Genomic DNA, 12,311 nt, shown 5'->3' on the forward strand with positions numbered 1-12,311 from the left:
TCATTTCGTAGTTGGATCAACGTCTTTTCAGTGAAAATATAACCGGATTTGATTTACTGGCACGTTGGTAAATACAGCAAAACATTAACTCTTACTGCACAATAGCTTTTAACATGTGTAATTAGTTAAGCGTGGATATATTCCTTCAACATTGTCATTTGTTGTCCACAAAGACTAGAAAACTGAAATTTCTTTTTAAAAAGTTTTGGAAGGGATGACAAATCCATATGTCCGCCCTGACAAAAATCCTCAATCCACTCATAAAATTCGCTCGATAACGGCACTATCTTACTTTTGATAATAAGCATAGGTGTTGTGCTAAGTCAAATGCTTTTCGAATGTCAAGAAATACTGCAACTGCATGACGGCCTTCGTCCATGGCTTCCATGGTGTTATGTAAAAAAAGCACACGTTGAGTTTCACATGATCGATGTTTTCAGAATCGAAGCTGGTTGGCATGGAGGAGGTCGTTCTGTTCGAGATACCTCATTAGGTCTGAGCTCAGAATATGTTCTAAGATTCTACATAAACGGATATTACGATATTGGATGGTACTTTTGTGGATTACTTCTGCTACCCTTCTTGTAGACTAGTCTGACCTGGGCTTTCTTTGAGTCACTGGGAACGATTCGAGGGATATACAGTGTACAGTGGTTAAAACAGTGCTAACTCAAAAAGGGTTCAAATGGCTCTGAGCACTATGGGACTTAACTGCTGAGGTCATCAGTCCCCTGGAACTTAGAACTACTTAAACCTAACTAACCTAAGGACATCACACATCCATGCCCGAGGCAGGATTCGAACCTGCGACCGTAGCACTCGCGCCGTTCCAGACTGTACCCCCTAGAACCGCTCGACCATTCCGGCCGGCAGGGCTAACTCAGCCGCAACTGCTGTATATGGCCGTCCTTACCCTGTTTACAACTACGAGCGTATAACAGCGCATGAGCTGAGCGGCTGCAATGCGACGCGCTAGTGATATATATTAGTATGGAAGCATGAATTAAACGTACAGAAAATTGTTCACTGAAAGGCCAAAGAAACTGGTACAGGTACGCGTATTCAAATACAGAGATATGTAAATAGGCAGAATACGGAGCTGCGGTCGGCGACGCCAAGTGTCTGCCGCAGTTGCTAGGTCGGTTACTGTTGCTACAACGGCACGTCATCAAGATTTTAAGTGACTTTGAACGTGGTGCTATAGTCGGCGTACGAGCGATGCGACACAGCGTCTCCGAGGTAGCGATGAAATGGGGATTTTCCCGTACGAACATTTCACGACTGTACCATGAATTTGAGGAACCCGGAAAAATATAAAATCTCCGTCATCGCTGTGGCCGGAAAAAGATCCTGACAGAACGGGACCAACGAAGACAAGAGAATCGTTCAACGTGACAGAAGTGCATCCCTTCCGCAAATTGGTGCAGATTTCAGTGCTGGGCCATCAACAAGTGTCAGTGTGCGAACCATTCAACGAAACATCATCCATGTGAGATTTTGGAAGCGAAGGTCCACTCTCGTACCCTTGATGACTGCACGACACAAATCTTTACACCTCGCCTGGGCCTGTCAACACCGTCGTTGGACTATTCATGCCTGGAAACACGTTGCCTGGTCGGACGCGTCTCGTTTCAAATTTTATCCAGCCGATGGGCGTGTACGGGTATGTAGACAACCTCATGAATCCATGGAAGTCAGCAGGGGACTATTCAAGATGGTGTAAGCTCTCCAATGGTGTGGGGCGTGTGCTGATACGTCTAGATACGACTCTGACGGTTGACACGTACGTAAGCATCTATCTAATCACCTTCATACATGCAAGTCCATTGCGCATTCCGACGGACTTGGGAAATTCCAGCAGGATAATGCGACGCCTGACCCGTCTAGAATTGTTACAGAGTGGTTCCAGGAACACTCTTTCGAGTTTAAACACATCCGCTTGCCGCCAAATTCCACATACATGAGCGTTATTGATTATATCAGGGATGCCTTGCAACGTGCTGTTGAGATCTCCGCCCGCTCGTACTCTTACGGATTTATGGACAACCCTGCAGGATTCTTTGTGTCAGTTCCCTCCAGCACTACTTCAGACATTAGTCGAGTCCGTGCCACGTATGTTGCGGCATTTCTGCGTGCTCAAGGGGGCCCTACATGATATTAGGCAGGCGTACCTCTTTCTTTGGCTCTTCATTGCGTAAGCATTGCATCCATCACGTTGAATCGTCTTATATGGAACAGTTAAGTATTTTCACTAATGTAATAAACTCCGAAAGTCAAAGCGTAAATAACTTTCTGAGAGGGTCTTCATTCTTCCAAGTTTCGTGTTATATCCTTCAAATCAGTAAATATGTTGTATTACACGCTTTCTGAAGTAGCCTATGTTCTTCCTCAACATTGAAGCTATCTCCATACAAAATACCACGAAAGTCGCTACAGCTGGTTAGCTGTGACAGTGTAACAGACAGACCTGCTTTCTTATTTATAATATTAGTACTGATATGGCTTGTCGTGCGCGCGCGAAGTCAAGCAGCCTGCCAGAGGCGGTGTTGCCGAAAGTGTTCTTTGTTTGGTTTCCTCAAACCGAACAACGAAGCTTTCGTTCACCTTGTTGAAATTTGTCACTTCAGAAAGAATCACATTTTGACTGGCAAGTTTCATTTCAACAAATGGTAACTTGCGGACCCACACATTTCTGTGCTGTTTTACCGCATGCAAATACTTGAATTTGCTCTCGCAAAGGCCTGATTCGGTAACTTCAAAGCTAAATAACTCATGATTTTTTTTCTTAATAGTTATTCCCCACCACAATCTCCCCTGCACAATCTTTTCAAGCTTTTTAGACTTTTTCTGATCACCCCTTTTATCACTGATCTTCGCAATGTTGTGAGAATTAAAGTGTTCCAATACTTCTGAATTTGCCTTTGTGGATATTTGAGAATGACGTTGAGCATTCCTGCTTTTGCTTTGTTGTACTTAATTTCAGTCCTGGCGCGTCCATGATGGATACTGAAATGCCAAGCACCAATTTTTCTGCGCTATCATTGGCCAGTTGAAATTAGATCAACTAAGAACTAAATGAAACTCCACCCGAACAGCCCTCGGCAGCCCCAACGGCACTGACTTACCACCGTGTCATCCTCAGCCGATAGGCGCCAGTGGATGCGGATATGGAGGGGCATGTGGTGAGCATACCGCTCTCCCGGCCGTTGGCACAGTTTTCGTGACCAGAAACTTAAATCTAGTGCTATAGAGAAAGTGTGGGGGGAGGAGAGGTAGCACAGGAGTGGAAAGAAGTACAATATTCTGAAGATACCAGTGTGGGCTACCCAAAGGGACGCAGGCCTGAATTTTATACACCCGCGCGCTTCTGGCCACTCAAGAGTGCCGTCCACTCATTATCATTTCGCCATCAGTGTTGGGAGCGGCGAAGAGCGAATCCCCGCTTCCGTTCCGCCTGCGAGTCGTGTCCGCGGTTTGACTACATGAATCTGCGATTACTGAATAATAAACTGCCGCCCAACGAGTGCAAGCACCGACCGCGAACCGCACCGCGACATCAGTAACGCTGACTAGACACTACAAACAAAGTTACATATGGATTACGGCGTGGCTCGTTCAGTATCGTCTCGTCCATCACCATCGAGCGGACTTCCATTCCGGAGGATCAGGTTACGAAACTCCATCCACATTTCAGTTTTCAGTCGTATCGTCTGTGTTATATGTTTCCCTCGAAAAAGAAAAGAATTTTTCGTCTGCTGCAGTCTACAATAATGCGAAAACAGCCATTGTGATCACCTAGAGACTCGCACAAGACTCGTAACTGATAATTGGATTGCCGATGATGTATGGGACGTCGAGGGTGCGTCGGTGTTCATGCTGGTGCTAACCTCGATATTAGTAAATATGGCTCTGTACCTCCAAACCCTAACACCCGCGACAATGGACTCTCTTCTACACTACTGGCCATTAAAATTGCTACACCACGAAGATGACGTTTTGCAGACGCGAAATTTAATCGACAGGAACAAGATGCTGTGGTATGCAAATGATTAGCTTTTCAGAGCATTCACTCAAGGTTGGCGCCGGGGGCGACACCTACAACGTGTTAACATGAGGAAAGTTTCCGATAGATTTTTCATACTCAAACAGCAGTTGACCGGCGGTGCCTGTTGAAAAATTGTTGTGATGCCTCGCGTCAGGAGGAGAAATGCGTACCACCACGTTTCCGACTTGGATAAAGGTCGGATTGTAGCCTATCGCGATTGCGGTTTATCGTATCACGGCATTGCTGCTCGCGTTGGTGGAGATCCAATGACTGTTAGCAGAATATGGAATCGGTGGGTTCAGGAGGCTAATATGGAACGTCGTTCTGGATCCCAACGGCCTCGTATCACTAGCAGTCGAGATGACAGGCATCTTACCCGCATGGCTGTAACAGATCGTGCAGCCACGTCTCGATCCCTGAATCAACAGATGGGGAAGTTTGCAAGACAACAACCATTTCCACGAACAGTTAGACGACGTTTGCAGCAGCATGGACTGTCAGCTCGGAGACCATGGCTGCGGTTACCCTTGAGGCTGCATCACAGGCAGGAGCGCTTGCGATGGTGTACTGCGCAACTGCTACGGTCGCAGGTTCGAATCCTGCCTCGGGAATGGATGTGTGTGATGTCCTTAGGTTAGTTAGGTTTAATTAGTTCTAAGTTCTAGGGGACTGATGACCACAGCAGTTAAGTCCCATAGTGCTCAGAGCCATTTGAACCATTTTGATGGTGTACTCAACGACGAACCTGGGTGCACGAAACGCAAAACGTCATTATTTTGGATGAATCCAGGTTCTGTTTACAGCATCATGATGGTCGCATCCGTGTTTGGCGACATCGCGGTGAACGCACATTGGAAGCGTGTATTCGTCATCGCCATACTCGCGTATCACCCGGAGTGATGGTATGGGGTGTCATCGGTTACACATCTCGGTCACCTCTTGTTCGCATTGACGGCACTTTGAACTGTGGTCGTTACATTTCAGATTTGTTACGACCCGTGGCTCTACCCTTCATTCGATCCCTGCGAAACTCTACATTTCAGCAGGATAATGCACGACCGCATGTTGCAGGTCCTGTACGGGCCTTTCTGGATACAGAAAATGTTCAACTGCTGCCCTGGCCAGCTCATTCTCCAGACCTCTCACCAATTGAAAACGTCTGGTCAGTGGTGGCGGAGCATCTGCCTCGTCACAATACGCCAGTCACTACTCTTGGAGAACTGTGGTATCGTGTTGAAGCTGCATGGGCAGCTGTACCTGTACACTCCATCCAAGCTCTTATTGACTCAATGCTCCGGCGTATCATGGCCGTTATTACGGCCAGAAGTGGTTGTTCTGGATACTGATTTCTCAGGATCTAAGCACCCAAACTGCGTGAAAATGTAATCACATGTCAGTTCTAGTATAATATATTTGTCCAATGAATACCCGTTTAACATCTGCATTTCTTCTTGGTCTATCAATTTTAATGGCCAGTAGTGTAGCAATAACAGATGTTCCAAGAAGATTGAGCTGACACTCTCCATCAAAAATTACAGCCACAGACAATCGTTACTCTTGTTCCCTTACAGTTGTATCAAGCCGTAGAGCGTAATCAATAATAAGCAAGGATGGCTTATATCAGTCTTTGGACGAGAAAGGCATGATAATGCGCTGCAAATTTGATATGTTACAGTCCAGTTTCGATACTACCTGAGGTATAATTGTGTTTTCGCCATCCTGTGAGCATTGTTGTGGTACAACAAGATGTTACATTCTTCAAAGCTCAAGGAGAGATATACACCCGCACTCCAATCTATGATGACGTCCATGATTACTTTAGAAGTGGTTTTGCTCAGATGCCCTCTCCTGTGGCGGTGTCTTTCTCCTGTCGTCTTCTCTTTTGTCGGAGGAACGTCTTCAACGAAGTCCAAACCCAATATTGCCACTCGTACCGAGTTACCAATTACGTTGCTGAATATTGATTACTGCCGAAAGTTAACCTACCATCTCTATACATAAATCGCCGAGACTGCTGCCACTTAATCATTCGAAGTCGCTTGAGATCAAAGTTTCTCGCGACGACATCCGTGTATAAAACATTCTCGGTTTACTTGTCACCTCAAATCTGGCTACAATCTCGAGCTTTCTATGAAATCTTCCATCGTCTTCGTAACGAACTTTTCTGACTGCTGTCGTGGTGATCATTGATAGTTCATGGACAGTTAGTGATTGGTCGCGTTTGTCATCATTACTTTATGCTGCCAGATATTACGCCCATGTCCGCACTAGTGGTTTCAGTGGTCCTGTAGAAAAGTAAACAATTCAGCGCATTAATATATAGGTACACAACTACAATACTTTGAGCACTGCTCCGCTTCAGCGACGATTAGATATCACTAAATGAATACATATCAGTCAACCAGTAGAAAAAAGGTGGTTTTATTCAACCGTAGACCATTGTTTCAACGGATTTAAACCCGTCTTCTGCAGAAATACAGGTAATTAAAATTTCCCATTGGAAAAACACCAAATAATGAGACGATATGACGATTGTCGAGTGAAAATATGGTGTCAGCGCGAATTATTGTACACATTATTAAATATACTGGCCCTATGATCAGGGCTTGAAAATGTAGAGTCTCTTTTTATTTGTTTCTTCGTATTCTTATTAATTGTCAGGCATGGAGAGCTGGGCTACATGGGTTCTTCCCTTGGCTCAGAGGATGAGGTACAATAAAACATCCCTTACTCCAAGAATTATTTATTGACAAACATTTCCTTGACAACAGTGCATTCAGCGGACTTCAACCGGTTTACTTTACTCGCTTGGTTCAATGCTTCCGTAGCAACACGGCGTAGTGGCCTCGGTGCTGGCGGCGGCGGGAGATGCTAACGTAGACTGCAAGGAATGCCCCAGAAACAGCAGCTGACGACGGCCGCACGTGGCGAGCGCTGCTTACGCGGCAAGACTGCGTGCCGGCGAGTGTACTGGCTTGCAATTCCGGGCGGCTGGCTGGCCACTGCTATGACGAAAGTTGCCCCGTGCTAGGAGCGAACCCGTGTTCTCAGACTCGGCGGCTGTGGGCGGCGTCCATTGAACTGGAGTTCTTCCCAATTCACGGGTGACTTCACTAGTTCGGCCGCATCCCTTCGTCCGGACCAGTCACCTGGGTTATTCACGTCTTCCTCTGTTGCTATAGGTGAGACTTCGACTTTAATGACTTGACTCGGAACGAAGACTCGACTTCTGTGACTTACTGGCGAAGGGACGACATCTTCTTCTTTCTTCGTAAGTCGTGGTAACTAGACGCTGCTATCGGGTTCGATGCTGTCCTAGACGCTGCTGTCAGGTTCGATGCTCTCCTATGACCTCCATAGCTGCCGCTTCTTCTTCAAGCGTACCGTCGGGAGTACATCAGCACGCCCAGCAACCGTCACGAGGCTTCCGGAACATGACAAGCGTACTCCATAAGTTGACCAGCACTTCCAGCAGACTTCGAGCAGACTCCCAGCAGACTTCAGAAGTAGCTGCAAACTTCGAGAGGGAGCTGCCTCTTTCCGGGGTATTTATTTCGTGTTCCTGCTGACGGCGTGACGTTTGTAGCACAGTGACTGACCTCTGTGGTTCGATGCTAGAAGGTTCCCTCGTGAATCGTACACGTGACTTATGCTGGCTCCTGATCCGTCTGCCCTGCTTTCCAGCGGGGCGGGCAATGTCCTCCGGACGACGCCCCCAGTAGACTGCTGACTGCTTGGTTCGCATACTCGATCGGACGATTACCTCTCCGCGGTCCTGCTCCACTTCCGTGTATCTGCTAGCGTGCTTGAGTCCCTGTAACTTCCTTCACCAAGTCTTTACTTAATTTTATAACTAATATTTACACAAACGATCACTACACCTATTACAAAAAGTAGGAATATTTAAAACCCATAAAGAAAACCAATGAAATAAAATGATCATACCACGAGCCTCATGCCGGTGTGTCATATTCATGGTAAGAGAAACACACTCAAAAATAGCAAGCACTTCCGGTTTGCACGGTACCATGCACATATTCAGCATGAAATGCTACAATTGGCCTTCGGTGCACTCGACGATGTGCGTCATTTGAATATAGGCGCAGACGAGATTCACCAGACAACGTTACTTTCCAGTAGTCAGCTACTGTCCACGTTCTATGATTGTAGCCCATCGAAGACGCGCAGCTTTATATGCCTGTATGAGGAATGGCCTCTTGCGAGATGACCGACTCCGAATGTCCGTTGCATACAGTTCCCGCAGTTCCTGTCGCAATGCTCTTTCGCTGACATGTTAGGAGTGACCCTCATTCACTACCTGCAGCAATTCCTGTCGGATTTCGAAGTGACTGTCATTTACAAGTTGTGAAAGACGTCTCCAGTCCCTTTCCGTCAGGATCTTCTTGCGACCACCATTCTGGCGTCATGCTACGTGGCCATGTATTATGCATCACTGCACGTAGACACGCCTAACAGTCTGCCGCGAAACACCAACAAATCCAGCAACTTCACACACAGCGTGGCAATGGGCACGGCCAAAATTGCCCCTTTTCGTCACTCGGTCACGCCCTAAATTTCTGAGTCATCGTTCTTCTGACTAGATTAATGCGCCTGCCACGAATTTTTCTCTTGCTCAAAACTCTTCATCTCAGAGTACCACTTGCAACCTACGTCCTCGATTACTTGTATATATTCCACGCTCTGTCTTCCTCTACAGTTTTTGCTCCCTCTAGTACCATGGAAATCATTCCCTCATGTCTCAACAGATGTCCTATCATCTTGTCCCTTCTCCTTGTCAGTGTTTTCCGTATATTCCCCTCCTCTCTGATTCTGCGCAGGACGTCCTCGTTCCTTACCTCATCATTCCACCTATCAACATTCATCTGTAGCACCACATCTGTGATTCCCTTCTGTTTCGGTTTTCCCACAGTCCATGTTTCCCATCCATAAAGCGCTGTGCTCCAAACGTGCATTCTAGAAATTTCTTCCTAAAAGAAAGATCTATATTTGATTCAGGTAGATTTCTCTTTAGCCAGGAATGCTCTTTCTGCCAGTTCTAGTCTGCTTTTGATGTCCTCCTTGCTCCGTCCGTCATTGGTTATTTTGCTGCCTAGGTAGCAGAACTCCTCAACTTCATCTACTTCGTGACCATTAGTCCTGGAGTTAAATTTCTCGCTATTCTCATGTCTGCTACTTCTCATTACTTTCGTCTTTCTTCGATTTACCCTCGGTGCATATTCTGTACTCATTAGACTGTTAATTCCATTCAGCATACCACGTAATTCTTATTCACTTTCATTCAGGATAGCAATGTCATTAGCGAATCGTATCAATGACATTCTTTCACCTTGAATTTTGATTCCACTCCTGAAACTTTTCATAACTGATTCTTCGATATACAGTAGGGCGAAAGAGTACATCCCTGTCTTACACCCTTTCTGATCCGAGCACTTCGTTCTTGATCGTTCTCTCTTATTATTCCCTCTTGGCTCTTGTACATATTATACATTACCCGTCTCCCCTTTAGCATACCCCTATTTTTCTGAGAATTTTGAACATCTTTCACCACTTTATATTGTTGAACGCTTTATCCAGGCCGACTAACCATATGAATGTGTCTAAATTTTTCTTTAGTCTTTCTTCCATAATCGATCGCAACGTCAGAATTGCCTCTCTGGAGCCTTTACCTTTCCTAAAGCCAAACCGATCGTCTTCTAACGTATCCTCAATTTCCTTTTCCATTTTTCTGTATATTACGTTTGTCAGCAACTTGGATGCACGAGCTGTTAAGCTGATTGTGCGATAATTCTCGCACTTGTCAGCTCTTGCAGTCTTCGGAATTGAGTAAATGATATTTTTCCCAAAGTCAGATAGTATGTCGCCAGATACATACATTCTACGCAGCAACGTGAACAGTCGTTTTGTTGCCACTCCCCCCAATGATTTTAGGAATTCTGATGGAATGTTATCTATCCCCTCTCCCTCGTTCGATCTTAAGTTCTCCTAAGCTCTATTAATTTCTGAGTCTTATACTGGATCTAATACTATCTCTTCTAAATCGACTCCTGTTGCTTCTTCTCTTCCCTGTCACAGAGGACTTCAATGTACTCCTTCCACCTATCCGCTCTTTCCTCTGCACTTGCGAGTGGAATTCCCGTTGGATTCTTAATGTTACCACCCTTGCTTTTAATTTCACCGAGTGTTGTTTTGACTTTCCTATATGCTGAGTCAGTCCTCCCTACAATCATTTCTTTCTCGATTTCTTCAATTTTTTCATGCAGCCATTTCGTCTTTGCTTCCCAGTACTTCCTATTATTTCATTCCTCAGTGACTTGTGTTTCTGTATTTCTGAATTTCCCTGAACATTTTTTGTACTTCCTGCTTTCATCGATCAACTGAATTATTCCTTCTCTTACCCATGGTTTCCTCACAGTCCTTCTTTGTACCTATGTTTTCCTTTCCATCTTCTGTGACTGCCTTTTTTAGAGATGTCCATTCCTCTTCAACTGCACTGCCTACTGAACTTTCCACTTTGTCCTGCCTATAGCCTTAGAGAACTTCAAGCGTATCTCGTCATTCCTTAGTACTTCGGTATCCCAATTCTTTGCGTATTGATTCTTCCTGACTAATTTCTTACACTTCAGCCTACTCTTCATCACTACTACATTGTGATCTGAGTCCACATCTGTTCCTGGGTGCGTCTTGCAATCTAGTATCCGATTTCGGAATCTCTGTCTGACCATGATGTAATCTAACTCAAACCTTCCCGCATCACCTGGCCTTTTTCAAGTACACCTCCTTCTTATGTGATTTTTGAACAGACTATTCGTTATCACTAGCTGAAATTTATTACAGAATTCAATTAATATTTCTCCTCTCCCCTTACTTGTCCCAAGCCCGTATTCTCCTGTAACCTTGTCTTCTGCTCCTTTCCTTACAATTGCATTCCAGCCACCCAAGACTATTATATATTCATCAACTTTTACGCACTATATTACCCTTTCAATATCCTCACATACCTTCTCTCTCTCTTCAGCTTGTATCGTCGGCCTGTATTGTTGACCCATCGTTGTCAGTGTTGATTTGCTGTCAATTCTGATAAAAGCATGCCTATCACTAAACTGTTCACTGTAACATACTCTCTGTCCTATCTTCCTATTCATAATGAATCCACATCCCGTTATACCATTTTCTGCTGCTGTTGGTATTACCCTGTACTCATCAAACCAGAAATCCTTGTCTTCTTTCCACTTCACTTCATTGACTCCTACATTATCTAGATCGAGCATTTGCATTTCCCTTTCAGATTTTCTACATTCCGTACCACATTCAAGCTGCTGACATTCCTTGCCCCACCTCGTAGAACGTTATCCTTCCGTTGGTTATTTAGTCTCCCCCTTGGTAGCCCCCTCTTGGAGATCCGAATGGGGGACTATTCCGGAATCCTTTGCCAATGGAGAGATCATCATGACACTTCTTTTCAGATGAGGCTACATGTTCTGTGAACACACGTTATGTGTATTTAATGCAGTGGTTTCCATCGCCTTTTGCATCCTCATGCCGTTGGTGATTGCCGATTCTTCCGACTTTAGGGGCGGCACTTACCCACCCCAAGGACAAGAGATTGCCCTGAGCCTCTGTCCGCTCTTCCGCCCTCTTTGACAAGGCCGTTTGCATAATGTGGGTGACTTCTTACGCCGGAAGTCTTCGGCCACCAATGCTGTTTATTAATCAAATCTTAAGCGGTGGCGGGTTTGGAACCCAGGACCAAGGACGTTTTCTTTAATAATCAAAGACGCTACCCCTACAGCACGGATTTGCAACGGGTTTACATTTACCCCAGTTTGTGAACAATGATTGCTTGGAATACAAATGTCTCACCGATCGCTGCTGCCTTATGCTGCCGGCCGTTGTGGTCGAGCGTTTCTAGGCGCTTCACAGTGGAACCGCGCAACCACTACGGTCGCAGGTTCGAATTCTGCCTCGGGCATGGATGCTTGTGATATCCTTAGGTTAGCTAGGTTTCAGTAGTTCTAAGTTCTGGGGGACTGATGACCTCAGCTGTTAAGTCCCATAGAGCTCAGAGCCATTTTTGCTTTATGCTCACGTAGAGGCAGTGCGCTCGCAGCTAAGAATGCGATTCGATTGTTGCACCATCTGTAAAGGTTTCACGATTTGTCTATGCGTGTGCATTGGGGTGACTATTCTTTTATCCAGTCACGTTATAATTATTAACCCTCAGACATGTTCCTCCTAGGTTGCAAGC

The 12,311-nt window shown here is 45.5% G+C and overlaps 1 protein-coding gene across 2 annotated transcripts in view; it reads left to right on the forward strand.

Annotated features, from left to right (window-relative positions):
• The window catches only part of LOC126339265 (nitric oxide synthase, salivary gland), a 1,479,392-nt gene that overhangs the window by 1,377,245 nt on the left and 89,836 nt on the right, over positions 1-12,311 (forward strand). The gene's annotated exons all lie outside the window — the stretch shown is intronic.

This window comes from Schistocerca gregaria, chromosome 1 (assembly GCF_023897955.1).
Source record: "Schistocerca gregaria isolate iqSchGreg1 chromosome 1, iqSchGreg1.2, whole genome shotgun sequence".
In the NCBI taxonomy this organism is placed as follows: domain Eukaryota; kingdom Metazoa; phylum Arthropoda; class Insecta; order Orthoptera; family Acrididae; genus Schistocerca; species Schistocerca gregaria.